Source organism: Propithecus coquereli, unplaced genomic scaffold (genome assembly GCF_000956105.1).
Source record: "Propithecus coquereli isolate 6110/MARCELLA unplaced genomic scaffold, Pcoq_1.0 Scaffold265, whole genome shotgun sequence".
Classification (NCBI taxonomy): Eukaryota; Metazoa; Chordata; class Mammalia; order Primates; family Indriidae; genus Propithecus; species Propithecus coquereli.
In genome coordinates this window covers 1,519,099-1,546,796 of record NW_012148230.1, presented here as the reverse complement: position 1 = coordinate 1,546,796, position 27,698 = coordinate 1,519,099, and the positions used below count along the sequence as shown (strand labels likewise).

At 35.1% G+C, this 27,698-nt stretch overlaps 1 protein-coding gene and 1 pseudogene across 1 annotated transcript in view; one reads left to right on the top strand and one right to left on the bottom strand.

Annotated features, from left to right (window-relative positions):
- Window positions 1-27,698, top strand: part of FBXL17 (F-box and leucine-rich repeat protein 17) — a 533,407-nt gene that overhangs the window by 98,397 nt on the left and 407,312 nt on the right. The gene's annotated exons all lie outside the window — the stretch shown is intronic.
- Window positions 20,230-20,740, bottom strand: LOC105812822 (annotated as a pseudogene).

The window sequence follows — 27,698 nt, the reverse complement described above, 5'->3', positions numbered from 1 at the left end:
TTTAAATAGCTATTAACCAAATGTGGGGTTTTTTTGAAATGCAGAGACATACTACTGTTAAGAACTTAAAATATGCAAGAAATTGGTACCTTATCTTTATAAGTAGACTTTTAATTTCAAAATGAAGACCTAGCGTAAGCATTGTTTAAACAGATGGGCTGAATGTAGTGATGTCAGTAGGCATCTGTAAAGGACAACGGCGGGATATCTGAAGTAAGTCATCCTGTAACAAGGCTGACTGTGGAAATAGACTTGCTTATGACTGACAGTGTCTTAGATTAGTTTTTTTCTTTTTTTACTGTTTCCCTTCTTTATTGGCTAGATGAATTTTCTCATCACTTCTAGCCAAGTTTGAAGTAAAGATTTTCCTAATTTGCTTCCTGATTTGGAGGGAGGATATGGATGAGTACATAAGGAAATGTCAGCGGAGTGGGGGGAGAGAGAGAGAGACAGAGGGAGAGAAAGATTTGATTTCTTAGTTTGAGATTTTTATTCACCATTTGGCATCGTAAGATGAAGGTTAAAAGCCTCCATTAGGATATATGCTCCTGAACCTAGACAGTTCTCCTCAAAAATTCATAAAAATATTAATAATGAATGAGAATCACTGAGTAATGTTAATATTAGCTTAGATTATAAAACAGAAAGATTTTTGTGTAGACTCCTATTTTTTTAGGAGCCTATAGCTTGTAGGAATTATAAAAAATACATACTTCAGACTATAGAGTAAAAGAAAATTTGATTCTTTTTTGGGTTGGATTCTATATTTTGCACACTAATATCAGTAAGTATATACATATTATATAACTTTTAAAAAATCATTGATATGTATTGTTTTCTGTGACTGAATGCTTACGTTAGAAATAAATATAGATTTGACAATCTGTGTTTAATATTTTGTTTGCCTGAATCTTTTTCTGTTAATGATTGAAATACATTACTCCTGAGTTTAATGGGTTGGATTTTGTCCTTTAAGCATTGGGGATCTCCTGAGTAAGATCCTTACTTTGATAGTGTTTTTAAATAATTTATGGTACACTTATTAACTTAACTGCAAATGAATTTCTGTTTACTGTTTATGTTGTTTCATCTTTTAATTATAAAATATACCATGATTTGGTAAACAAGTCTGATTTATTTGGGGAAGTTAATCAAACATTCAAAGATGAATGTGGTCTTTATTTCAGATTTAAAATTTTAAAGTAAAATTTTTTGTTTTGAAAATTGTATGTGATTTCTTAAAAGTTCCATGTGTAACATCAAGTAGAGACTTCAAGCTTAGGGAAATTATAAAGGAAACATAGAAGTATTCCCATATTATTTTCCAGGAACAAAATTGTGCTTATCCCCATATTTGAAAGTATCTTTTAATTATGGGATTCATAATTTTCATACTTTGTTTTCAATTAGAAAGTTTTTAGTAGTTTCTTAAGTGATTATGCCACTTAAAATTAGTGTAAAATTTTTAAATTTTATATATAACTCATTAAGATAACAATATTTCACTTTTTAATGAAAATCATCCTTATAAACTGTAATGATTCCTATCAAGAAATATTTCAATTTTAAAGTGTCAGCAATAGCCATATTTTCAGATCAATAAGAAATTAATACCAATATACTGTGTTTATTAAACAAGTATTTTTCCAGTGTCTATAAATCCTGACACTATGCTAAGTCTGGATGTTTCTCAATGAAATATTATTTAGGAGGAAAAAGATATTCCTAAAGAATTAAAATGAAATGTTCTAAGTGCTGTGTGATAAGCCATGATTCAAAAGAAATGTAGAGCATTGCTCAGTTTTCTTGGGGATTCAGAGATGGTTTTTGTGAGGCGATGATACCTCAGCTAATTTATCAAGAATTGAAAAATGTGTCCAGGTAGATAATAGAAAATAAGGAAGGGATTTTAGGTTGAGGGAACAGTATATGCAAAGGTCTTAGAGGCATTTAAAGAGCAAGATCAGGAAAAGGGGACTATGGACCATGAGGCTAACTGGAGATGTAGACTATAAAAGTTTTTTGGGTATTATGCTGAGAAACTCGAATTTTATCCTTTAAGCATTGGGGAGGCATTAAAGAATTTTCAACAGGAGAGTAACATGTACCCATTTACACTATTGGAAGATCATTCTGGTCATTATATGGAGGATGAGGGTAGAAAGACCAATTAAAAGAATTGTTGAAATAGTACAAGAAAGAAATGATGACCACCTGAACTGATGCTGTGGTAATGAGGGTAGAGAGAGAGGGTATTAAGGTAGTACAGTCAGCCGGCGCAGGTCTTGGATATTGGGGTTCAGAATGTCTTTACAGTACTCAAGACCAAATTCTAACTTTCCCTCTTGAGCTGCTACTCACTGACATTGGGACTGATGGAAAGAGGACATAGTTTTGCAAGTGAGGTGGACTTCAGTAGTAAACATGTTTCATTTGAGATGTCAGAGAACACTTGCATAGGAATGTCCAAGTAGGCAGTTGGGTGTCCAAATGTCTGGAGCCCAGAAGATAGAGATTTGAAAGTTAGCATACTGGTCTCAAACTCACTTCATCGATTTTGTTCTTTAATTTGTTAATGGCCCTTTAGAGAAGGGTAAAGTAATGAGATAAAGGAGAATTTAGAACTTAGGTTAGAGAAATTTTGGAATAATAAATGTCTGTGTATAGTCTATTTCACACTTTAAGGAGGCTGTCTGGGATGCATTTCTACTGCCAGTAAATTTCAGTTCTCTGCCACCAGCTGTCCTGTGATCAGTGAAGTTGTCTTAAGGAAAAGGAGAGCAGATGATAACCTGGCTGTATCTGGATACTTACAAACTTAGGGATGTGGTTTTCTGTTGCATGTGTTTGATGTTTTTCTCTGTTGGTATGGGCAATTGAGAGTTGATAGAATATAATCACTAAAGTGGATGAGAATAATTGTTTTGATATCATTACCACTCATATCATTTAAGGTTACACAAATGGGATAGTCCAATATTTAATAATCCAACATTTCATATGTATCATATAAGATTAGACATGAGTATGGGTTTTAGATGCTGTGTTCTTTCTAGGACAATTTAAATCAGTTCTTTAATTGTCTTAACTAAAATTGCATATGTGTTATGAACATTTTTTTGTGTAGTTTTAGTATTCTATAGATCATGGAAATGTTTTTATTAATTTTTAAATTGTGATACATATCAACATACAGAAAAGCAAGATTAAATATATTAACGTTAATTGTATCACCATTTACAGTTGAGATTGCTGAATATGCCATCAGTTTACAGATTGTAATTCAAACACCATTTGAAATAACAACCCCCAAAGTAAAGTATCAAGGAGTAAACCCAACATAGGATGTGCAAGACCTTTATGGAAAAAAATTATACAATTTCGTGGAAGGACATAAGATCTAAATAAATGGAGAGAGGTGCTACATTTTTGGATGTGAAAACATAATAACAATTCTCCCAAAATTAATCCAGTAAGTTCAAAACAACTTCAACAAAATCCTACCTAATATTTTTTTTACAACATTTGACAATCTGATTTAAAATTGACATGGAAAAGTAAGGCCAAGAAGAGCTACATAATTTTGAAGAACACTGAGGGTAAATTCATCTGACCAAATACCAAGATTACCATAAAGCAACAGTAAATTAAACTAATGTGATAATGGCACAGAGGGTAGAAAAATAACTAATGAGAGAGTACGCCTTTCCACCCTTGCTTCCTAACTCCTCTTTGTGTGCAATTACGTGCCAGCCAACCTGAGCTGTATGTGCCAACATTCACGCCTCTGTATTTTTAGTAATTCTCTTTATCCCTGTGGGCTGTACTTCACTGCATCTAAGATGTGATTAATTTATGTACCACTAAGAAAAAATGTTGCCAATTAAATTGACACAGCATCCTTGCCAGATATACCTTGTTTCAAAGATGTTAAGACATGAAAATATTTGTTTTAGGATGTATGGAACATGGTATTTAAAATGCCAGTATCTCCACAAAAACTATTCCCTGGTTTCTCTTATCTAAAAGTGAATTCTCACTTTGAATTTGTATAGCATTTGTATCTTTTTGTGAAAGTTTTACAGAGTAACACCCACATGTACAAAGGCTTTCCCCTGAATTTTCCCTTTCTGAAGATATCTTCTACAATAATTCTAATAGGGCCAAGAGTTACCAAATATTGAGCATCAACTGTATGTTATATGATAGTTGCTTTAAGGATGTTATCTTGACCCTTAGGCAACACTGCAAGGCAATTTCTATTATTCAGAATTTTGCATAGCAAACTGGAGGTTGGAGTTTAAGAAATTTTCCCTAAAACACAATTGCAGGATTGGAATCCCAGACTGCCTGACTTCAAAGCCATGACATATGTATCACACTGCATTTGCTTGCCTCTCTGCTTCCCTTTTCTGATTTCAGTAAGCTATTTGAGCATAGAAAGTATGCATTTTGCATGTTTATAGTCTACATACTTTTTTTAAACAGGGTCTCAATCTGTCACCCAAGCTGGGGCACAGTGGCATGATCATAGCTCACTGTAATCTGGAACTCCGGGGCTCAAGTGATCCTCTCACCTCAGCCTCCAGAGTAGCTAGGACTACAGGTGCATACCACCATGTCTGACTAATTTTTTAAAATTTTTTTTTTGTAGAGACAAGATCTTACTATGTTGCCCAGGATGGTCACAAACTCCTGGTTCCAAGCGATCATCCTGCCTTGGCCTCCCAAAGTTCTGGGATTGCTGATGTGAGCTACCATGCCTGGCTCCCTGCATATCGTCTTATATTATTCCTTGAAACATAATGAGTGGCCAATATATGTTGAAGGAATAAAAGTAGAGGAGGAGGTCGGGTCACCTCTTCAAACTGATAATTCTTTATGTATCTGTCCATTGTTTATTTGTGTGTGAGATCAGCACAGAGCAGACATAACTGAGGCTGAGCTATTCTTTGGATACCAACTAATAGATCAAAGAATAGATGCAACTTTCTAATTCAAGGAACTTTTTAACATTTTTTTAAAAAGTTTTTGAATTACATTTATACTTTCATTATAGAAAAGTTGGAAGGTGAAGAAAAAATGGATAATAACACACATTATCAGTGTATACTATGAACCAGGTACTTTATGTGCATTATATTATTTAATCCACAAGATAGCACAATCATATAGATATTATCATTATCCCTATTTTGCATATGAGAAAACTGAGGCTAAGGGCTGGTAAGTCATTTGCCCATGGTATTGTTACTAGTAAGTAGAGGAGTTCCAGTTTGCCTAACTTCAAAGTCTACACATTTCCCTCTTTTTGCTTTGGTTTTGTTTTTAAACTTGGTATTAATGATATCAGTAGTGAATTTAACATTCTGCAATTTCCTTTTTTGCCCAACATTCTTATTGAGATATTATCAGTGTTGATTCATATAGCTCTACTTCATTCAAGTAGTTTTAAATTTTTATCAAAGTAGTAAGTGTACATAGTTTAATAAGTCAGTTTGTTAGGCTTAAAGTGTAAGATTGGATCTCTCTCTCTTCATTCCTTAGTCTTCTTCTCAGAGACAATTGCTTTCAACTTTTTGTTGTTGTTTTTCCTCTTTTATTTACCTCTGTATTCCCCCACCCAAATTTCATGCTACCATTTACCGACTTTTCAGTTTTAATTACGTAGTGCCTTTCTACTATGAATGAAAATGATTTACCATTTTTCCTCCCTTCTCCCCACCATTTTCCATTTTACTTTTTTTTCCTCTTCCCATCCTTTCAATATTTATGTCACAGTATTGTGACTATGTGAATACTGACAACAGAGCTCTGTAATGTGCTATGTTCAAGTTTTCCTCCCTCGTGTAACTTGTTTTTATTTACAGGAATACTTTGTTTTATTGTGCTTCACTTTATTGCACTTCACAGATACTGTGTTTTTTACAAGTTGAAGGTGTGTGGCAACCCTGCATCAAGCACGTGTATTGGTGCCATTTTTCTAACAGCATGTACTTGTTTCATGTCTCTGAGTCACATTTTGGTAATTCTTGTGATATTTCAAACATTTTCGTTATAATTGTATCTGTTATGGTGATCTATGATTGGTGATTTTGATGTTGTTATCATAATTGCTTTGGGGCATCACAAATTGTACCCATATGACAGCAGACTTAATTGATAAATGTTGTATGTGTTCTGTCTGCTCCACTGACCAGCCATATCTTCCTCTCCTTGAGCCTCCCTATTCCCAGAGACACAACGATATTGAAATTAGGCCAATTAATAACCCTGCAATGGCCTTTAAGTGTTCAAGTGAAAGGAAGGGTCCTATGTTTCTTACTTTAAATCAACAGCTACAAATGGCTAAGCTTAGTAAGGAAAGCATATTGAAAGCTGAGATAGGACGAAAGCTAGGCCTCTTCCACCAGTCAGTTAGCTAAGTTGTGAGTGCAAAGGAAAAGTTCTTGAAGGAGATTGAAAGTGCTACTCTGGTGAACACGTGAATGATAAAGCAAAACAGCCTTATTGCTGATATGGAGAAAGTTTTAGTGGTCTGGATAGAAGATCAAGTCAGCCACAACATTCCCTGAAGCCAAAACCTAATCCAGAGCAAGGACTCAGCCTTCTTCAGTTCTCTGAAGGCTAAGAGAGGTGAGGAAGCTGTAGAAGAAAAGTTGGAAGCTAGCAGAGGTTGGTTTATGAAGTTTAAGGAAAGAAGCTGTTTTCATAATATAACAGTGCAAGGTGAAGCAGCAAGTGCTAATGTAGAAGCTGCATCAAGTTATCCAGAAGATTTAACTAAGAGAATTGAAGAAGGTGGCTATACTAAACAACGGATTTTCAATGTAGACAAAACAGCTTTCTGCTGGAAGAAGATGCCATCTAGAAGTTTCATAAGCAGAGTGGAGAAGTCAATGCCTGGCTTCAAAGGACAGGCTGACTCTCTTGTTAAGGGCCAATGCAGCTGGTAACTTTAAGTTGTAAGCCAGTGCTTAATTACCATTCTGAAAATCCTGGGCCCTTGCGAATTATGTTAAATCTATTCTGTCTGTGCTCTAGAAATGGTACAACAAAGCTTGGGTGACAGCACATCTATTGACAGCATGGTTTCCTGAATATTTTTAAGCCCATTGTTGAGACCAACTGCACAGAAAAAAAAAGATTCCTTCCAGAATATTACTGCTCATTGACTGTACCTAATCACCCAAGAACTCTGGTGGAGATGTACTGGGAGATAATGTTGTTTTCATGCCTCTAACACAACATCCATTCTGCAGTCTGAATCAAGGAGTAGTTTTGATTTTCAAGTCGTTATTTAAGACATACATTTCATAAGGCTACAGCTGCCATAGAGTGATTCCTGTGATGGATTTGGTCAAAGCAAATTGCAAATCTTCTGGAAAGGATTCACCATTCTAGATGCCATTAAGAACATCTGTGATTCATGGGAGGAGGTCAAAATATCAACATTAACAGGAGTTTGGAAGAAGTTGATTCCAGCTCTTATAGATGACTTTGAGGAGCTCAAGATTTCAGTGGAAGAAGTAGCTGCAGATATAGTAGAAATAGCAAGAGAGCTATTAATAGAATTAGAATGAGAGCCTGAAGATGTGACTGAATTGCTGCTATCTCATGATAAAACTTGAATGGATGAGGAATTGCTTCTTATAGTTAAGCAAAGAAAAAGGTTTCTTGAGATGGAATCTACTCCTGGTGAAGATGCTGTAAACATTATTGAAATGACAACAAAGGGTTTAGAATATGATGTAAACATAGTTGATAAAGCAGTGGCAGGGTTTGAGAAGATTGACTCCAATTTTGAAAGAAATTCTGTAGCTAAAAGGCTATTAAACAGCATTGCATGCTACAGAGAAATCTTTCATAAAAGGAAGAGTCAATCGATGTGGCAAACTTCATTATTTTAAGAAATTGCCACAGCTACCCTAACCTTTAGCAACCACCACCCTTATCAGTCAGCAGCCATAACATCGAGTCCAGACCTTCCACCAGCAAAAAGATTACAACTTGCTGAAGGCTCAGATGATTGTTAGCATTTTTTAGCAATATAGTATTTTTTAATTAAGGTATGTACATTGTTTCTTAGACATGATGCTGTTACACGCTTAACGAATTGCAGGATAGTGTAAACATTTATATGCACTGGGACACAAAAGATTTGTATGACTGACTTTATTGTTCACTTTATTGCATTGGTCTGAAACTGAACCTGCAATATGTCTGAAGTATGCCTGTATTTTTAGGGGGAATTAATACCTTCCTTCCATTTGCTTAGTTTTCTTTGTACCAGTTACTAATTCTTATTTTCAACTCTGACAGAACTCTAAACTGTTTTCAATATAATCAAACTGATAACATAATAAGTCTTTTTTTTTTTTTTTCTTAGAGACATTCCTCTTGGAACCTTCAGTGTTCCTGCTTCAATTTAGGTTTCTTTTGTCTCTTTTCTGTGTTAGGTTCCTGTCTTTCTTGGTTTCTGTATTTTCCTCTTACTTGTTTTACCTCTTCAATTTTAATTTCTCAAGTAGTTTCTTGAGAAAGAATGCATGGAGGTTACATTTTTTTCCCCAGTAAGTTTAATCTCAAGTGATAAGTTCATATGAAGTTAATTCTTCTCTAAATCAAATAAAGTCTGATTTTTTTTTTCCTTTAATGCCATTAGTAGAAACAAATTGTTTCTTCTCATTCAGTAGTTAAGTAGTTTGGGATGAAAATATGGTGAACTGCTAGCTTGTTGAAAAATTTCCCCTCCAGTTCAGTACTGTCAAAGATTGCCAGGTTAGTTGAGTTTAATAAATGATAAAACACGTGCATATTTAGAGAAGGCTTAGTTAATATAACTCCTTATATAAAAGAGGCAATGTCAATTGTAAAAGAGTGTCATGACTCTGTTTTCGTTGATATAATGGCATTTTAAGTAATTCTTGGTTTAAATGAAAGCATCTAAATTGTAGTGTTTAGAGACAATTATAATCTTATTCTCACATAAGGTGTCTAAGGTACAATCTAAATATAGATTAAATGAAAAAAATGTCTTCTACTTGCCTATGGAAAAAAATTAACCAGCGTGTACATGTAGGCTTATGTTTTATGGTTCTTAAGTGGAAATTTTCTGTTTCTGACACTGTAGAGAAGCCTTTTTACATAAATAACTTCCCATAAATCATTTCTAAGGGCCTGCATAATAATTTTTTTTTCTTGAGCAATCTGCAAATGACATCTCAGTCATTAACTACTTTAGGATAAAAGCATTTTGCTAACATTGAGCTTCACTCAAAATTCTTAACTTGTTTAGATTGGCATATATTGTTTATAGTATTATATTCTACTTATTATTTTTTTTCTCTCCTTAGTAAGAAATTTTACTGCTAGTTAGCTTGTCAGAGATCATTATAAATAAGGGGATAAAAATCCTGGTGGTAGATGGCAGTGTTTTCTACTGAGCATTATTGATCCATAAAGACTTACAATATATTATTCTAAGGTTGTCATTGCTAGAAAAGACTGAATAAGGATTAAGAAACTGTGTTGACAGAAGTCATCATTTTAATGACAGGCAATTTAGTTTGAGGTAACTGAAGCAAGGAAAAATGCAATCAATCATCACAGCAAGAATTTTCACAAATGTTTACCAGTCTATAATGAATGTTTTGTAGATCATCAAGGTCATTTGATAGCTTCTCTGAAAGTAATGTTTTCATATTCTAACAAAGCAATGCAAGTATTTAAAATAAACTGTCCATTTCTTAAAGTTCGGTGATAAAATGCAGCAGTAAAATGTAAAGGATTAAAAAGTTAGGAAACATGAAAAAATACAGTTAGTTCATTAAGCATTTTGTTTTATGCTTGAAATTAGACATGTTTTTGCCTAGTGATAATTTCCTTAAGTGTCTGGCTAAAGTATGCACATAAAGGATAATTTAACATTGGATCACATTTACTTTCTTGTTATTTCTTCTCAAGTTTTAATATAGTGTTAAAATTTTTACATTTAATGTCTCTTCAAATTGTTTTCTCTTGATTATTTTGAAGGAGAAATCTATATGCAGTGTTTAATCGTACTCAGATTCTCCATCCACATTGGTTCTGAGATAGTAAATGGGGAAGAATGCCGAGTTAGAGTTAGCAAAGAAAGCGAGTAGTAGAAGTAGGCAGAAGGGAGTCATGGTTACTAGTTCCAATGGAAATATGTTCAGGGTAAGTCATAATATGCTAACTATAGGCCTGGCCACCTAGAAAGTAAAAATTATGGCATATTTAAAAAAAAAAAACAGTTGTTTTAATAATTTCAGGTAACTGTTTTGACTTAAAATACTGGAAAAATCCAAAACCCTTGAAGGGAAAACAAAAACCCTGAACTGGCTGTTTCAATCAAGTTGTTTGTTAGAACCTTGTGTCATAGGGAGTACCTCAGTCAACTGGACTGTGATTGTAGTTTTAGGACGAAAGAAGTGACTTTGTCCTCTATGAGTTACACATTTGGATTTCTTTCAGCATTCATGATAAGTAATCTTAGAGATCATTAAATGGTGTGTGTGTGTATGTGTGTGTGTGTATGTAAATTGAATTCTGGGTGGGTGGATCTTTCTTTGTGAAGGCAGCATTCATACTGGTGAGAAGCTCCGGTGTGAGGTTGCAAAGACTAGGCTTTAAATCTGGCCTAGTCACTTCCTTTGTGTGGACTTGGGCAGTTAATCTCACTGCTCTTCAGTTTCCTTATATGTGTAATTAAGGTAATAATAGTACTTACATTTGGGATTCTATTTTTAATTAAATTTTGTAATATATGTAAAAGCCCTAATGCACAGAAAATGCTTAAAGTTAACTATCAACTATGATTACTTTTTCATACCATACTCTGTATGGATTATTTTTATATACATGAACACACATAAATATAGCAAATTCATATTGGTATAACTATTCATGATGTGACTTTTTACAATTAGATCACCAATCATATGTAATAGGTTTCTGACAAAGAGAATATTGATTTTATCCTAAGTGATGTCGGACATCCTGTTATTGGGAAAGTGTGGGGTAATTTGTTATAAAAACCACAGCTAACATTTGTTGGTTGCTTTTTATGTGCCACACATTGTGCCGATATATTAGCTCATTTAATCTTCACCTCAACCCTGTGAGGTCCGTACTGGTATTAGCCTCATTTTATAGATGAAGAACATGAAGCACAGAGAGATTAAATTGTTCAAGGTCACATAGATAGTAATGGGGGAGCCAGGAATCCCTGTTTTGTAGATGTTTGAAGAATTCTTACTTATACTAGTTCTCTTACTAAGTACTTGGAAGGTTTTTTCCAGCTAGGTGAAAGGAACTTCATGAAATATTAAGATGTCACAAATAGATATTTAGAGAAACCTTACATTTATAACTGAGTCTCTCTCAGCATGTTCAAGTGTTGTTTTATTTATAACCTATTGGCAGGTATCTCCCAACTCATAAACCATGTACCAATCCATGAATATGTTCTCAAGAAGTTAATGGTAGTTTTCTCCATGCTAGAGACCCATCCTTCATAGTGTGTTTGGTTGTAGGACCTTCCCGTTTTTTTTCCTCCAGACTTTGAGTCTGTGTTGTAATGAATAAAGAGAACTTTTATGGTTTTGCCAGGTGTCAGGGGCTTACCAGCTATCTTAATTAACCTGCTTCGTTGTGTGTGTGTGTGTGTGTGTGTGTGTGTGTGTGTGTGTGTATTCCTCTACCTTCTGCCAGATTACTGAATGGGTAGAGCAAGAAAAGGAAAAGCATAAGAGAGCACAGTGACTTATTGCAGGGAGTAAGTCTTGGGTTTGGAGCAACCCTTCTTTGTTTCAGTTCTTACCTCAGCCAAGATCATTTTCTAGCCTAGCTTAAGGCTTGGAACTTAGAATGGGCTTAATAAATGTGTGATGAATACTATAAATGAATGGATAAAATGAATATTCTCTTTAGCTTGTAGCTTTCTTCCATTATCACAATCAAACAGATGCTGGATGGATAGTGAGGGAGGGACAATAAGCTGCCACACATAAATATGACTTAGACATTTGTAGGATTAATAGAAAAGATAGGCCTTCTTTAACACAGTGGAACAGGAAGGGAGCTCCAATTTTAGTGGCTTATTTCACGGGAATAAGTGAGACCATAAAATGTCATGATTTCTACCATGATTTGCTTAGGTATAGGTACTAATTTTCATTGATCATATTCTCTCCTGTTACTATTCCTTTTTTTTCATTATATTTTATTTATTTATCTATTTTTTTGAGACAGAGTGTCACTTTGTTGCCCGGGCTAGAGTGAGTACTGTGGCATCAGCGTAGCTCACAGCAACCTCAAACTCCTGGCTCAAGTGATCCTCCTGCCTCAGCCTCCCAAGTAGGTGGGACTACAGGCACAAACCACCACGCCCAGCTAATTTTTTGTTTCTATTTTTAGTTGACTGGCTAATTTTTTTTTCTATTTTTAGTAGAGACAGGGGTCTCCCTCTTGCTCAGGCTGGTCTCGAACTCCTGGCCTCAAGCGATCCTCCCGCCTCAGGCTCCCAGAGTGCTAGGATTATAGGTGTGAGCCACTGTGCCTGGCCTTTTTTCATTATCTTTATTCAACAAATCATTTGTCTTCATCATTTCCCACTGCTCTCTCAGATGTAATCATTGGGAAAGGAGGCACATTGCATGCACACACAGGAGGTAGAGGGTAGGGAGAGGGAGAGCAGGAAAGAGGAAGAGAATGATGGATGTTTACCATTAGAATTTTGGGGGTGAATTTCAGCAATCTTTTGGTCTTTATGTGATTCCCCTCTTTTTATAGTATTATAAAGGGATATGGGAGAAGTAATATTGTTAACAGAACTTTATATGAACTTCATTCTGAGAGAGAAAATTTTAAGTGGCATTTGTCCTCAAAGTTAATGGCTAAGGGATATAGTTTTTCTTTTGTTTTGCTAGGTAAATTTCCTTGAGAACGTGGCTTTTAAAAATTAACCTAAGGCTTTACTCCTCTTCATTACAATGGCTGCTAAATGTATGACTGAGCTGCATTTGGAAATTTAGGAGGGAAACAACCTCTTTTCAACCTACCACTGGAAGGGATTGTCGGGGAGGCCAGTTTTTTTTGTAGGATATCAACAGATACTAAGGATTACATGGTATTTAAGGCTCCCATTTCATTCTTAAGAGCTTGTATAGTTTTCTTAGAATCTAACTCTATGTGGTAACATGCCTGGCATTTTTGCTTTTTACCTCATGTGTGTTTTCTAGATCTGTGGTCTCCAACCCCAGGCCACGGACTGGCACCTGTCCATGGCCTGTTAGGAACGGGGCTGCCCAGGAGGAGGTGAGCAGTGGGCAAGCACGGGAAGTTTCATCTGTTATTTACAGCCTCTCCCCATTGCTTGCATCACTGCGTAAACTCTGCCTCCTGTCAGATCAGCGGTGGCATTAGATTCTCATAAGAGCACAAACCCTACTGTAAACTGCGCACATGAGGGATCTAGGTTGCAGCTCCTTATGAGAATCTAATGCCTGATGACCTGAGGTGGAGCTGAGGTGGTGATGCTAGTGCTGGGGAGCGGCGGCAAATACAGATTATCATCAGCAGAGAGGTTTGACTACACAATAAATGTAATGCGCTTGAATTATCCTGAAACCACCCCCCCTCCCTTGGTCTGTGGAAAAATTGTCTTCCATGAAACTGGTCCCTGGTGCCAAAAGTGGGGGACCACTGTTCTAGATACTTGGAGATTGTTTACTTCTCTAGTGTCTTTTAATCTACATGTTTGAAAACTTAGGTTCAAAGTGGTTGAAAGAGACCTTTTAACTTTGAATACTTTTGCTGCTTTTTTTGGTTCTGCCAGGACCTACCCAGTCTCCATTGAGGGGGATATAGCCACGCTACTTTACACTGGTATTTGCAGCAATGGTAGTAGGGGGACATGCATTTCAGGACAGTACGTACGTTTTATTTGGTGTTTCCAGTAATAAAGTAACATGTTTAAAAACAGCCCTCATCTAAAAGATTTCAGCTAACATTCTTTATTGTTAGAATATCTGTTTTGTGGCAGTCCTTTCTTAGATTCTAGGGATTCCAAGATAAATAATATATGGTTCTCTTTTCTGAGAGACTTTATAGTCTGTCTGGGTGGTAAAAGAGGGGCAGGGAGTATGAGGAGAAGATCTAATACCCACATTTTAATATTTTTGCCTCACGTCAGATTTTTCAAAGTGTGGAGAATGAGAATTATTCTTTCGTGCACCAGTTTTATGACCATGTGGGGCCAGTGCTGATATGAAAAAGAATAAAAATTAAGGAATTTAGCTGGATGCAGTGGCATATGCCTCTGTAGTTCCAGTTACTCAGGAGGCTGAGGTGGGAGGATCACTTGAGCCCAGGAGTTTGAGGCTGCAGTGAGCTGTGATCACACCTGTAAATAAATAGCCACTGCACTTCAGCTGGGCAACATAGTGAGACCCTGGCTCTAAAAGAAAAAAAAAAAGGAATTTTAATACATTTTTTCATCTATATTCAATATAACCAAGTTTGTCAGAGTTAGCCACTGTGTACATTCTTCCCATCAAATTCTTTAGGTTATACCTGCCTTAGATTATCTCAAGAGATAATGGTCTCAGTACTTTTGCTCTGATCGTGGACCTTGTCTGAAGCTAAAGATTGAAAGCTTTCATAAAAGTATAAAGAAAGTATTGAAGGAGTTAAGAATATGCACTCCAAATATACCACTCTGGCATATTGACTGTTTTGAGTTAAAAAAGAGTAGGTGCAAGATCACTCTGACCTTCCTCCTTCTTAAAAGCAAGAGGTTGAATTGCCATGTAAAAGATATCCTCCCTATATCAGAAGGAAAGTATGGGAAGTTGAGGCTGAGGAAAATCTATATAAACAAACTTTGTTAAACTAATCCTTATCTTCCTAGTCACTTCTATACCAAAATAACTACCCTCGCTGAAGCCCCTTTGCCTTGTCGTATTTTTATAATTTACTACTCTTTGTCTAATTCAATATATAAATAGTCAACTCTAACTGAATCTTTGGGTCTTCATTTCTTTATGAAGACTCCCGTGCCACATAAAATTAGTATTAAATAAATTTGTATGCTTTTCTCTTGTGGATCTGCCTTATGTCAATTTAATTCTCAGACCCAGCTGAAAAACCCAAGAGGGTAGTGGTAAAATTTTCCTTCCCCTTATGATTAAATTCCAAGATAATTCATATAGTCAATTTGAAAGTCCTTTCATTAAAAACCTATAAAAGAGTATAAAATGTAATAACTAATATCATCCTCTTTTGAATAGTATTTATATATCTTTAAAGAAAATACTTTTCTTTCCTCCTTACCATTTTTTCAGAGTTTGAATTCTAGCTTTTTAGTTTGATACTTAAAAATATATTCAGCACAGTTCTGATTGAACAGCTTATCAGGGAAGGAGTGAGGAATCAGGCGTTCTGCAGTGACTGAAGTATTGTGCCAAGTGACTGATGCATCTCAGAAGAAAAACATGAGAATTTATATAACCTAAAGTTCTGGTCCTTTTCTGATAACGTTGAACCAGAGCCATTTCATAGTTACAGATTTGCGTTTAAATCTTATACTTTGAGATAAAATGCTTCCAGAGGAAAAGGGGGAAAGTGTTCGGTGAAGTCAAGTACAAAAGCCATGGCATGCGTTTGTGTGCCTACACACACGCGCATGCGCACACCCCCCACTCCATTAAAATTATTACTTCTTGGGAATAAAATGAAAATAGAAACGTCACTTACTCATGATTTATTCATGGGTTGATTATCCACTTTATGGATCATCTAGTCCTTTTATTTCTCTTTATTCTTCCCCTCTCCCCAATTTTCCTCCATCAGCTGCCTGATTTTTTCTATTTTTTTCTTTGTTACTGTCAACGCTATTAGAGGGTGGGACATACCTGTGACACACAAATTAGCCAACTTTGTACTTTATTAGCAATTATTAAGCTAAGGGGCAAAATTAGTTGGAAATTATCTTTCACATTTGGTTGTTTATGCCATCCCTATTTATCATGATTATGGATAAATGAAAGTTGATTTTTTAACAATGAAATTTAGAAAATATATTTGAAACAAAATAGGCATGATCATTGGTTTTTCATAACATCTTAGAGACAAATCTCAACTCAAATATCACTTCCGCAGGGAGGCCTTTCCTAATATACTCCTGTTAAACACAGCAGCCCCAGTCATTTTTGATCCTCTTATCCTAGTTTATATGACCTCATAGCAGCTATTTATTCCTCTGCCTGTCCGTCTACTTGTATATTATCTGTTTGTCTTTTGGTTTAGAATGTAAGTCCTATGGTGAGTAATTGACCTTTTTCACTTCAGCATAGTGCCTGCCTCAGAGTAGGCACAAAATATTTGTTGAACAGCCCATAGACAAGGGAAGCAATTTACTGTTTTACAGAAAAGGGAAATTAATACTTAAAGAAGATAACTTTCCCATGGTTACATTACTAATGACTAGTAGGAGGAGGATTAAGTAGCACCCTGCATCTTATAATGCACATTTTGAACAACAATGATTTACATAATTAAGAATTTTCTACCACCTAAATTTGTTCATCTCTATATAAACTAGAAGTTGAAGATTTTGTGGTTGTGTATAATTTCCTATTGTAGTTTTTGGATTTGTAGTTTAGTAGTAAAAATTTGGTCTGTTTTATAAATGTGTTCCAAGGCATGTCTTTGAAATATTGCTTTTGCTATGTTTGGAAAATTCTGTGCATAGATATTTCAAAAATGTTATATTTTCTGTTATACGTAAACATTTAACTCAGAAGTCTATAGGAAAAAACATTTAGATTTGCTTGTATAAATTTAGAAACTTTGGAATAGCAGTAAGGATAAATATTTTAGAAAAAACATTTACAAACTTCAAATTATTTTCAAGGTAGCATTTGCAAGTGTTGTTTAACAAACTTATAATTCTTACCAACCCAGAAAAATAAGATTAGGTATACATATTGTGCAGCATTTTCTAGAAATACTTTGAAGATCTAGATACAAATTCTTCTAGATGTTTGATACTTAGATTATGTAACATCATGTCAAGTATACAAAGAATTGATAATAACATTAGTTTTTCTTAATTCAACTTTTCATTATTTTTATTTAGGGAAACATTGTTGCCAATTAAATTTTTAATGATTTCCTAAATAATTTCTGCTGATTATCTCTTACTGGAAAATTCTGAATACATTATGCTATTTTCTTCAAAATTTTACTAATATCTAGATGTTAAATACTTTTAAGAGTAAAAACTGCCTTTTTTGAATAAAATTTTTTGTGGGAACCTTAAATAGTTACAACTTATAGAATAAATCTAAATTTTTCCAATTATTAGAGTTATTAAAAACTATTTACCATTACAGCAATCTCCTCTTAATCCATGAAGGATCCTAGTGGATGCCTGAAAATCACCGATAGTACCAAACCTGATTGCCCTTAACCAGAACTTGTTTATGTGTTTTACCCACAAATTTAATGTATTTTCCATTTAAATAAGCACTTATCATGCACTGTGGCCATCGCTTTTGCAGTTTGAAGTGTGACAGCAAAACTAGCGCTAATTTATTTTTCCTTTTTCACAATTTCACAGAAGATTCATTCTTACTGTAGAACTTAACAAACTCAGTATATGATTTTTTGTTCTTAAGTCAAGAACTGTCACCTTTTCACTTAAAGGAAGTACTTTATGGCTTCTCTGTGGCATACCTGAATTGCCAGCATCATTACTCTTGTGCTTCGGGGCCATTATTAAGTAAAATAAGGGTTACTTGAACACAAGTAGCGACAGCTGATCTGATAACTAAGAGGGGCTGCTAAGTGACTAAAGGCAAATAGCTTATATAGCTTGGATACGCTGGAAAAAGGTCCTACCCTAGACTTACCAACTAAAACAGGATCTGCATTTTAGTAAGATACGATTGTATGCACATTAGTGTTTGAGATGCTCTGGTTTAGAATAAGCTGTTCAAACAAAAATGAAAATAGGTCCTGACTTTAGGACAATTAAATATTATTTTTCAGAGATTATTAAGATATTTAGTAACAGTGCAAATTCTGTACATCTTGGTGGAAGTGAGCTTGTTACTGTATATATGAGCCATAAGAACAATCTTTGATTTAGTTATCTCTTAATGAATGATACTGAGATTGACAAAATAGCGTTAAGCATTGTGAAATCCCAGGTAGGATCTTTTTAGTATTTGTTGATTTTATTCATTAAATCATTACAAAGTGGTACTGGGTTGAATATTCTAGGTATAATAAATGGGAGTTGTTGAGAAGAGTAAGTAGTATTGGCAGTGATGGCTTTTAGTTTCTACCATTTGAAAATATGTATGGTTAATTGGAATAATTGTCTAGATTTAAGAATTGTATCAATATTATTAAATGTCAAATTTAATGCCCAACTATAAAAACAGGAGAAATCTTTTTAATGTAGACAAATCATTGAATAAAACAAAACTTCTTAATTGTTCTATAATTTATTCTAAATAGAATTTTGTGTTCTTGACAATTTTAATTCATATAATTAATTGTCTTTTAATATGGAACAAACCCATGGATCATGGATAAAAGAAATAGGGCTTTGACCCTATGACAATGCCAATAAAAGTTGAATGTATTTCTCAACTATTGCTATAATTCTCTATGATTTTTTATGTTTACTGATATTATATAGCATTAGGAAATGTGAAGTTGGGAAGTAGAAAATAATTTGACTAGTATTCTTCTTTCATTGAAATTAGGAGAGTTACAATTGGTACTTTCAAACTAAGATTTGTTCTGCTGAAGTTATTGTCATGGGTCAATAAAATTGACAAGGCTTAGAGAGCTGATCTCATCTCTGTACTAATAAACCTTGAATCTTTTTCAACAAATAGAGATCTATTTAGAAAAGCTTCTAGATGAAAATCCTGAATTCTTCCTAACTCATTTATTTCAGTGTCAGAAAATTTCAACTTATTTTGAATTGAAATCTCTTCATTTTCATTTTAAATCTATTTATACCTGTACATTTATAAAACTGAAATAAAGAGTTAGCATAGAGGCAGGGACTGTTTTGTATCCTACTTTGTATAATGATTTTATAAAGTGACAATTTTCATCTACTCCCTTTTGACCAGTTTAAATAATTTAGTTCCTTCATTGGTTCTCTCTTTATCTTTTGATCACTTGGGACGGAGCACCTGACCCTTTCAATGTTTAAGGTGCTCTTAAATTTTGAGGCCACACTGGGACAAGAGAGCACCTATTGTCTTTCTGACTTAGTTGGGACCAAATGAGTTAATTGAAAAAGAAGTGTTTATATTTTTTTATGTTTTTTCATTTTATTAGCTATAATTCCAAATGGGTTATGAAGAAAACTTATTTATTGAATTTGACAAGGTTTCCAAAAACTCTTAATATATGTTCAACAGTAAACAATGAAACATCACCAGAACTATCATATTTTAGGCAAAGAGTTAGGCTGATACCGAAAGCAACATACAACATAAAAAAGATAGGATATAAAAGAAGACAATTTGCTGAGTATTAAAAACCATCTCAATATGAACTCTTTGCAATCAGCACAGAACTAATCAGCTGTCAAATCCAAACCACACAAAGATAAACTTGTTCAATGGAGGCCAGGAGTCAATATGGGGGAAAAAAATAAGTCCTCAGTAAACTTATAGTTCACTCAATAGTGTTTCGGAGCATTGGCCTGGCTGGTACAAGCAGTATTAGAAAATCCTTTTGGCAAGGGAAATAAATACAAATGGAATGCTACATTTTAAAATCAGCAGATTGTTCCAAGAATGATAAAGGTATTAGTAAAGTAGCAAGGGGATAACTTTAGAACATTATTTGTTGTGGACTCAGAAAACATTCAAAATCGTTTTATTTAAAGGTTTCACAATAGCTGTGTCCAGGCATTTAGACTTAAGGGAAGTAAAATTTAAAAAGGATGCTATTTTCCCAAGGAGAATTTCCTTAAAACCATGCATATTGCTAAGTAGCAACATTATACTTGGTAAACAATAATCGGCAACAAAATAAGTTTAAATGCCGTAATATTCTGTCGAAACCAGTCTCAGATACTGCTTAATAACCAAAATGCAAACTAATTTTGTTTTAACAAGCCTAGACCAGTTCTATCAAACACGTCCTTCCTTAGAAATCCAGTTTCATTTAACGTTTTGAAACTTCATTTGACAGCTAGTGAAGTCCCTCATAGAGACGAGTTTCTGGTGTAGTACAGGTGACTTGAACATACCATGTTCTGTTACGAAGAGACTGAAGACCTAATTTATCTGTCAATTCACTGATGGCCGTGGCATTTGGCAAATCCTCTTTGTTTGCAGAAAGCAACAGTACCGTATCTCTCAACTCATCTTCCTGAAACATTTTTTCCAACTCTTCTGCTCCCTCCTGAATTCTTTCATGATCATTGCTATCTACCACAAAAGTAAGACCCTGGGTATTCTGGAAGTAATGCCTCCAGAGAAGCCTAATTTTATCTTGATCACCAACATCCTGTACTGTGAAGCACAAGTTCTTGTACAGTTTTCACATTAAAACTGTTGTTAGGAATGGTGGTGACTATCTTCCCCAAGTTCAGTTTATACAGAATGGTTGTGATGCCCACAGCATCCAATCCAACCATCAAAATGTGCATCTGCTTCTTACTGAAGAGGCTGGAGAAGAGAGGAGACGGTGAGGTCCATGGCATAGTGGCACTTGTGACAGGCAGAAGTAGAAGGGGTTTGGGGCATCCCCAGGCCTTCTCTTTTCACGTTCCAACAGATGGGCAACTGGTGTAGTGGCTCAGGGCCTGGCCTTAAGGCACCTGCTGTGTGCTGTCATGTGGTGTCCCAGCCCCTCCAACATGGACAGAATCAGGTCACTGCTTGGCCATTCCCTTGTGCTTCCGGTGCTCAAGAGGTGTTTTTTTTTTTTTTTTTTTTTGAGACAGAATCTCACTTTGTTGCCTGGGCTAGAGTGAGTGTCGTGGCATCAGCCTAGCTCACAGCAACCTCAAACTCCTGGGCTCAAGCAATCCTACTGCCTCAGCCTCCCGAGTAGCTGGGACTACAGGCATGCGCCACCATGCCTGACTGATTTTTTTTTTTCTATATATTTTTAGCTGTCCAATTAATTTCTTTCTATTTTTGGTAGAGACGGGGTCTCGCTCTTGCTCAGGCTGGTCTCAAACTCCTGAGCTCAAACAATCTGCCCGCCTCGGCCTCCCAGAGAGCTAGGATTACAGGCGTGAGCCACCGCGCCCGGCCAAGAGCTGTTTTAAGTAGAGATTTTTTTTAAAAAAACATACTTCACATAAACATTGAAATTTACTTATCATATTGGATAGTTTGTTCAAATAAGGATAATTTTCTCTCTCTCCCTAATCATGGTTTTTGAAGACTTAGGTTTTCTGGACACTTGGCAATCTGGAGAAGTCTGTGGGAACTTTCTCAGGATAATGTTAGAATACATAGATATGTGTTTCTTTTTTAATGTATTAAATAATATTGTCTAATAGCTATCATAGTTTTGAAATAATGAACATTAGTGCTATTTTAAGATATCTGCATCTTTCCATGTGATACGGAAACATCTTTGATTTTTATTGATAACAATAGAAATTATTGTCTACATTCATAATCGAAGGAAATGCTAAATAGAGATTAGTGAAAGTAAAAATATGACATGTTAGGGAGAGTAAATAGAAGTATTTCAAATAGAAATTGATTATAAAAATGTAATTTATTTTTCCATCCATATTTATAGACCCATTATAGTTTATGGAATGTAGGATAAGAACCCTTTATGTGGCAACCTCACTGAACTCTCTTACTCTGAAATTAAAAAAAAATTTTTTTTTCTAGGTGGATATTTATATGATCTAAAAATAATGATTTTTTCCATTGTTTCCAATATTTACATGCTTTATTTTCTTTTCTATTTTTATTTTGTCCAAGACCTCTAGAACTGTATTTAAGAGTTGTGATGTAGTAGTTTCTTTTGTTCCTGATCGTACAGAAAATGTAGATTCTCAAGTATAATGGTCATGTAAGTTTTTGCTATACAGATATTCTTTGCTATTCAGGATTACTTGGGGCTTAAAATTACATAGTGAGTTGGTGTAGCAAGATTCTCAATTAATTGGTTATATATGGTTCATGAATTTTGGATAGTTATTTGTGAGAACTCAGAAGTGAAGAAAATTGAAAACTGAAAATTTATTTGAATTTATTTTGCTACTGAGTTCCACTAGCAGGTGGTCATCTAGGTTCAGATAGAACAGTATTCTTGTATAGCTTTTTCCAGTGTAAGGAAATTCTCTTCCATTTATAATTTAAGTCTTTTTTAGATTATAAATAGGTCATAAACTTTATCACATGCTTTTCTTATGTTAATTGAGCTAAATATAGATGATGAACTGCCTCTGCATTCCAGGACACCTTATCACCCTGAATGCACCCGATCTTGTCTGATCTCAGAAGCTAAGCAGGGTCGGGCCTGGTTAGTACTTGGTTGGGAGACAATTATATTTTGATAAATGTTGGATTCAGTTAGCTAATATTTTATTTGGTGGTATTTCCACCCCCACCCCCACCCCCCATTCTAATTTCTAAGTGAAGTGAGCCCATATTTTCTTTCCTTACATTGTCTAGTTTTGAAATCAAGATTCCATTAACCTCTAAGATGAGCTGGGCAGTTTTTCACTCTTCCAATTTGGCTTAACTGCTTGTATTTGAAAGCCATTAATGTTTCTTAAAAGTTTATTAAAACCCACTCATAAAACCCTGTGGGCCTTGGACTTTTTGAGAGGAATATGTTCAGTAGCATTCCAGATTATTTCATAGTTTTCGGTATATTCAAGGTCTCTATTTCTCTTTTTGATAATTTTGGTGCATTATATTTTTCTGGGAATTTTTCCATTTTATATAGATTTTCAAATTATTAGACTATACTTATGATACTTTAAAAATATCTATTTAACATTTTGTAGTTCCCCTTTTCATTCTGTATTTTGCTTCTTTGTTTCTTCCCCCCACGTCACCCCTGTATTTGATAAATCTTGGGAAAGGTTTGTAGATATTTGTTGATAGTCTTCAGAAAAGCAACCTTTGCTAATCTCCCCTATTGCATTTTTATTTAGAATTTCATTGATTTATGCTCATTATTATTTTCTTGGTACTAATTCATATTGTTTAGAGTTTTAGTTCTTAGTTGTTATGGATATTCTTCTCTTTTTCCTTTTTTTTATGTTTAATTTAGCTTTGTTACACAATAACAGGTAAAATGTTTGATAACCCTTATATACTCTATATTTAAATCATCTTCTTGATTTTGTTTTTTGAGTACTTTTCCTAGAATGTTTTCATTTTGAGTCTCTGTGGCGCAAACCTTCTGTGGCCTTGTATGCCTGAGGAATTTCTATTCTGCCCTCACCTTTGAGTAACAGTTTAGCTTGATATAAAATTCTAGAGTCAAAATTGTTTTCCTTCAATACTTTTAAAGTGTTACTATATCATACTCTTATACTCTTGTTCCAAAGTTTATCTGCTTCTCTTTGGAAGCTTTAGAAATTCTTTTACTTTTTGTTTTAAAATTTAATCATAATATGTCAGATTTTTTCTTCTTTGCTCTATTAGTCCTTCCATTCTGAGATCTTTCATCTTTTTTTTAGTTCTGTAACATTTATTTTAATTATTCCTTTAAAGAAATTCTTTGTCTCTCCACCTCCCTTTTCTCACCATTTTTTCTGAGACTCCTATTACCTGAATGTTCACTTATCTGCTTCTATCCCTTGGCTTTTCTTGCATGTTTTTTTTAAACAGGGTCTTGCTCTGTCACCCAGGCTGGAGTACAGTGGCCTCATCATAGCTCACTGTAGACTCAAACTACTGGGCTCAAGTGATCCTCCTGCCTCAGCCTCCAGAGTAGCTGGGACTTACAGGTGCGCACCACCACTCCTGGCTAATTTTTCGATTTTTTTGTAGAGACAGGGGTCTTGCTATGTTGCTTAGGCTGCTCTCGAACTGCTGGCCTTAAACGATCCTCCCACCTTGGCCTCCCAAAGTGCTAGAATTACAGGTGTGAGCCACCACACCCAGCTGTCTTTCATGTTGTTATATTGCATTCTTTCCTATTACCTTTTAGGAAAGCTCTCCAATCTGATTTTCTAAATCATGTACCCTTTGGCTATATCCATCCTGCTCTTTGTCTCCTCTATTGTATTTTTATTACATCTATTTTTATACCAACATTTTAAATTATTCTTAATGATTTCTTATTCATACTTTACAGTGTTGGTATCTTTCCTTATTGCCTTAGCTATATCATGTTTATTTTAAATGATTGGTACATCTAGTCCAATAATTCTGCTTCAGCAGCTACATAAAACCCCTCCCCAAGACGAAAGGGGGAGGCCAGAATTTTCAATTATGTAATGTGCAAGACTATTTGTTGTTAATGTTGATGAAATGAGTAGAGCAAACTTGTTTAGCTCCTAGTCAGGAGTTCTTGGGGTTAGGCTGAGAGCCAAATCTGTACTGGTGCTGGCTGTGGTTTGGTGCCACCTAGTGGCCTTTGCCTCCTCTGGCTTAAATTTCCCTGGGCATAATACAGTTTCCTCTGGTGAACTCCTGGAGTGGCAGCAATTCCAAGAATCTCTTGGTTAGTTGTCTCTCATTTTGTGGGCCTGATTGGACTGATTGGTCTGGGAGAAATCTGGGCATGTAGGAACCCACTCTCCCTCCTTGCTTGTAAATGTGGTGTTGCCTGACATGGCTTTCCCCTTCTACTCTTTCCTCGCTCCTGACCCGAAGGGAAGCTAATGGTATGTGTTTAGATATTCATATTGCTTTAACAGGTGGATGTTCTTCATAGTTGATTTTTAGATCAACTTTTATTCCCAGGATATAGCTACTCTGGTAATGTGAATTGGGACGGGTCAAAGGCCAGCCTATGGTCAAATATTCTTAATCTGGCAGGGAACTCCAGGCACCACTGAATCCCTGTTGATCACTTCCTGCCTCTTCTCTACCTATGGTTTTCACCTTCACAAGAGCCCTTAAGCTGCCCCATATTACCCTGCTAACATTAATAATTGGCCTTCTGCTGTCCAATTTCTATGGCGTGTTGACGGTGTATGCTTTGTTTATCCTCAGAGGAAAGGCAAGGGTAGCATGGGAAAGTTTTCCAGCAACCTGTTCCTTCCCAGATTAGGCTGTAGCACCCTGACTCTCATGTTCATAGTTTTCTTTTTTAAGTTTCTTACAACTATTTCCCTCACTAAGCTACAATTTTTCGGGATTGATTTTTGTGGAAGAAGCCAATAGTGGAAAGAGTTTACCGTCTTGATAGGAAGTAGAAAATGTATTACCTTATAGATAACTGCAAAACAAGTTTTATCTTAGCCTAGGTATAAAAGCCATTAGTCCGAAGTAGGCAAATTTAAAAATAATGTTTTGCAATGTGCACCATCCGAGAGATGGACACGCTTGAAACTCGGACTTGCGGGGGAGGGGGGCCAAGGACAACATATGTAACCTAAACCTCTGTACCCCCGTAATATGCTGAAATAAAAAAATAAAAAATAAAATAAAAATAATGTTTTATTGCATTGCTTTCTGGTATTTAAACTTTTATGTTACTAGCTATTGAAAAAATTTCCTTTTAGGTACTCTCTGCATCCTTATATGATTCTTTTGCTTTGAGAATTCCTTTTGCCTTTTGTTTTGCTTGTGTTTTTTTATGTCTCATCACATTTTATATACTGAAAAATTGAACATGTCTTAGACTTCTTTAGAAGTTCTCACTTTTTTTTAGCAACATTTTTACAAAACCCTTTCACATATATTAATCATATTCATTTTTAATTGAAGCTGTGTGGAGGAAACTCTAAGGCTAAGAGAGACTGAGTGTGTTGCATATGATAACACAGCCAATAAATGGCAGACCAAGGATGTAAATCCAGGACCAACTTTAGTTCCAAGCTCTGTCTGCGACACTACAGCTGCATTGAGGATACACTTTTTGTTTTGTTTTGAAACATCAGAGTCCTCTGAATTCTTTGAAAACAATTCTTAATTCCAGTTTTTATAATAAAATGAGTCTCACAGTTCTTTAAGAAACTTTTAAGTCAAGGATTTCCACAAAACCCTTATATCTCATATTGATAGACATTTTTGATGGATCGTGCTATATATTTTTTTAACCAACATACTTGCTTGTACCTGACGTCCTCTTAAATCAAATCTCTGCAATCACTGATTCTCTCACAGCTTGAAAAACAGTGTTGTTTGTGCTTTCTTTTCTCCAATTCAAATTATTCTGTGAAAATAGCTGATGGTAGCCAAAGACTTATTATTATAGGGTGGAAAACCTGCCACTTTTAAACCACAGAAACTTGTTATTTAAGTGGAAATTGTGTAATTGCTTTCGTTATGATCTATAGACTGCCTCGGAAATATGTAGGCTCTGGATAGAGCATATCACAGTTTTTATTATGTTTAGTTTTTCTGTTGGTTACTGGGATCTAATTTGGGATTTCTCTTAAATTCTCTGTGTGTTACCACTTTAGGAATATATCCTGAACATACTCTTCATTTGACTAGTTTTCTACTACCTAGATTATAGAATCCTAGGGTGTTTTAGCAAAACAGAGGTTAAAGGGTCATGTATTAATATTTTGACTTCCTTGATTATATCTAAGGAAATGGAAAGGTTAAGTGACTTAGTGAATGTCATCTAGCTTATTAGGGGCTGAGCCTCCCTAGAGTCCAGGTTTTCTTTTGTTCTTTAATTTATTTTTTATTTGTATATATTCATGGGGTACAGATGCAATTTTGCTACGTTGATTTATTGCATTGTGGTGAAGTCAGAGCCTTCAGTGCATTCGTCACTGGAGCAATGCACACGTAGCCACCAAACAACCTCTCATCATCTACCCCTCTCTTAGCACTCTCCTCCCACCCGGCTGAGTCTCCACTGTCTGTCATTCTGCACTCTGACTCCATGTGTACACCTTGTTTAGCTCCCACTTATAATTGAGAACACGTGGTATTTGTCTCTCTGTGTGTGACTACTTTCACTTATGATAATGGCCTCCAGTTTCATCAGTGTTGCTGCAAAAGACATTTTATTCTTTTTTATGGCCAAATAGTATTTCATTGTATGAATATATGCCACATTTTTTTAATCCATCCTCTATTGATGGACACTTAGGTTGACTCCATATCTTTGCTATTGTGAATAGTGCTACAATAAACATACAAGTGCAGGTATCTTTTTTATATAGCAAATTCTTTTCCTTTGGGTAAATCCCAGTAGTGGGATTATTGGATAATATGATAGTTCTATTTTTAGTTCTTTCAGAAATCTCCATACTACTTTCCATAGAGGGTGCACTAATTTACATTTCCACCGACAGTGTATGAGTTCTCTTTTCTCTGTACTCTTGCCAACATCTGTTATTTTTTTGCCTTTTTTGTAATATTCATTCTGATTGGTGTAAGATGATATCTCATTGCGGTTTTAATTTGCATCTCTCTGATTAGTGATGTTGAGAATTTTTTATATACTTGGCCATTTGTTCATCTTCTTTTGAAAAATGTCTGTTCATGTCCAATAGCCCACTTTTTAATGTT